Source organism: Echinops telfairi, unplaced genomic scaffold, assembly GCF_000313985.2.
Source record: "Echinops telfairi isolate 266 unplaced genomic scaffold, ASM31398v2 ScPeMD7_7473;HRSCAF=8511, whole genome shotgun sequence".
In the NCBI taxonomy this organism is placed as follows: domain Eukaryota; kingdom Metazoa; phylum Chordata; class Mammalia; order Afrosoricida; family Tenrecidae; genus Echinops; species Echinops telfairi.
Genome location: NW_022111377.1, coordinates 5,060,350 through 5,063,409, shown reverse-complemented (window position 1 = coordinate 5,063,409; position 3,060 = coordinate 5,060,350).

The window sequence follows — 3,060 nt, the reverse complement described above, 5'->3', positions numbered from 1 at the left end:
GTGTTAGTCTGAGTTGTCCAGAGAAACAAACCAATGACACTCATCTATGTCCAAGAACTTTATATTAAGAAGCAACTTTACATTAAGAAGGCACCCCAGCCCAGTCCAACTCACATCCGTAGATCCATGCTAGCTGGATCCTCTACAGACTCATGGAGCCGTAGATTGATAGACACAGAGAGGTGGAGCTGGAACAGCGAGGTCAGCAGAGGCTCTGTCTCATGGATCCAAGATCAACAGAAGCAGGGCAGGGTCCTGGCAGCTCTCAGGGTTGGGTGAATCTCTCTATCTTTGGATATTGGTTTATTTTATGAGTTGAAATATTTTATGGGTTAAAACATTTCTTTATTGTATAATCCAGAATGGTTTCTATGAACTAGATAGCTTTTATATATGATAACTTGTATATATGGCTGGAGTAACTGCCTACCTGTGTTAGTCTGGATTCTCTAGAGAAGTCAATTCTCTCCCTCTCTCTCTCTCAATATATGCCTGCCTGTCTTGGGTTAATCAACCTCTGAAGCCTGTGAGTCAGGAGAAGCCTCCAACTTAGCTTCTGACTCACAGACTTGGAACTGGACTGCACTTGCTTTTTCAGGTGCTTTGAACTTGAGCCAACAACTTGCCATCCACCCTGTGGGTCTTGAATTCATTAGCATCTCTAGTCAATAAGCCTCTCCTGCTGAATTTGGATTTATCTACCTCTGCAACTACCAGCCTGTGGTGTTCCTGCCTATGGGTCAATCAATCCCCAAAGCTATGTGGGTCAAGAGGAACCTCCAGCTTTCAAACGGAGTCTACCTTTACAGGAAATAGTCCATATCCTCTTGGAAATTTCCTTTTGGTTACATCAGGGTTGTAACCTGAGTAAGGGGATTACATTCTACCCTCCTCTTCTGACAAAGGCTTGGCTACTCACAGTAGATTCCATTATGGAGTTGCTTATTATGTTGTGCTAGGTCACATCATAGGGCATTTCTAGGCTCAACTTCCACATAAATAATACTAATCCAATTAAGTTGACACAAACCTAACTATCACACTGCATGTTAAGTCACTGGGTCTTCAGTGTGATCTTAGAAAAAATTACTATCTCTCCTTGAATATTTATATGTTAGAACAACTCTATTTGTGAATAAAATGCATGTACCCCTCTACAAGGGGGAGCATTAGAATTCCATTTTGGCGATTATGTGTATACTTGTGTTTATGACAGAGCAACTTGAATCTGACTTCTTGTGTCTCTCTCTCCTTAGGCAGTTTTGGTGGTAATATCTAGCTTTAGACATGTTCAAAAATGAAGGCTACATACAGGGCTTGAGCAGAAATTGATATCCTAATTCACAAAATTGCTTATAGTTTTTCATATTAAAAATAAAAGATAATTCCAGATACTTGAAAAATGATTTATTTGTCATTTTGGCAGAAAGAGAGCAGACAAAAAAACATGCAGACGATTAAGATCCCCACCTTTCCAGGAAGAAGCATTTTAAGAAATATCTTCATATATCATAATAGACAAACTGGGTGTCCCATTATCCTAATCCAGGATAAACTGAGAGGTGGAAGGACCACCCACTGATGGGAAGATAAACACGGCCCCCCACAGGAGTAAGAATAGTTGAACGACATGACTGCTGGCCCTTGGTGTGTTTCCCAGCCTCAGGCAAGGGAGGAGCGAAAATGCTTGGCTGTGCTTGACTTTCAGAAGAGGTCTGTGACAGCACACCTTGATTTATAAAATGATTAGGCTTACGTTTTGACTAGTATGTAGGGATCCATAAGTCTGTCGGCTGTCTTAAAAGAAAGACTTTTTCATTAGCTTAACTACAGCATGGCCTAATTTTCTAGGAAGCTTGTGAATGTAAGTACAGACAGGTGGTGGGCCGATAGTATCCACTCTGCATGCTGGGCACACTTAGTTCCTTCTAAAGAGTCCAAAAGAAAGAGATGTGCTGACCTGCAGGTGTTGCACGTGGTTGTTGAGGGTCAGTTCATCTTTGGAGTGTGGCCACTGAGAATACACCCTTTTTTTTTTTCAAATGAGAATACCATTTCCTCTAACTTCAGTCTAAATCCGTGTATGAGGATTGGTTCAAGTGGTCCAGCACCAAGGAGGAGAACTTTAAGATGACCTTTAAAAAACACATGCCTTTAGAGACCTGGCAGAGGACCTACAATAAAGACTTGTTTTTAAAAATGTTTTTCTATGAACACTTTTATCATCAGATTGGTAGCAATATTGAAGATTAAACCCAAAACTCTTCTCTTCATCTCTTTTTATTCCTCCTTTTTTCACAGTGATTATTTTCCCTAGAGATTTAAGGGACAGCCAGCCTTCCTAGTGGAAGGAACCCGGATGATTTAGTTAAGTACTTAGCTGCTAGCTAAAAGGATGGTGGTTTTAACTCTGAGCAGTTCTGTGGGTAAAATATGTGCAGTGTGCTTTCATAGAGATTACTGCCGTTTACAGCCTTAGAAACCCTAGGATGGTATTCTACACCGTCCTATAAGGTGATTATGAGGCAGCATCCACTTGACAGTCTACAATAATATACCAATGGCTAGACAAAACTGCAGGTCTGGGTCTAGGGATGCTCCTAGGATCTCCAACTTATTATCAGTTATAGTTACAAAACATCTTTCGAATGGAAAGAGACATATTATACAGTTGCTATTGTTAGGTGCTGTTGAGTAAGTTTCAACTCTTATGGAACCTGTGTACAATAGAAAGCAGCATCACCCCGTCCTATGTCCTCCTCACTATTCTTCTTAGGTTTGAGCCCGTTGTTGGAGCCCCTGTGTCAATCCATCCTGTAGACGGCCTCTTTCTTCTTTGCTACCTACCCCTCTACTTTTCCAAGCATGATGTCCTTCTCCAGGGACTGGTCTCTACCAAATCCAAAATACATGCTGAGACACCATCTCAACCATCCTTGCCGCTAAGGAGCTTTCTGGCCGTACTTCTTTCAAAACAAATCTGTTTGTTCTTTTGGCAGTCCGTGGTACTTTCAATATTCTTTACCTGCACCATCATTCAACTGCATAGTTCTTTTCTGG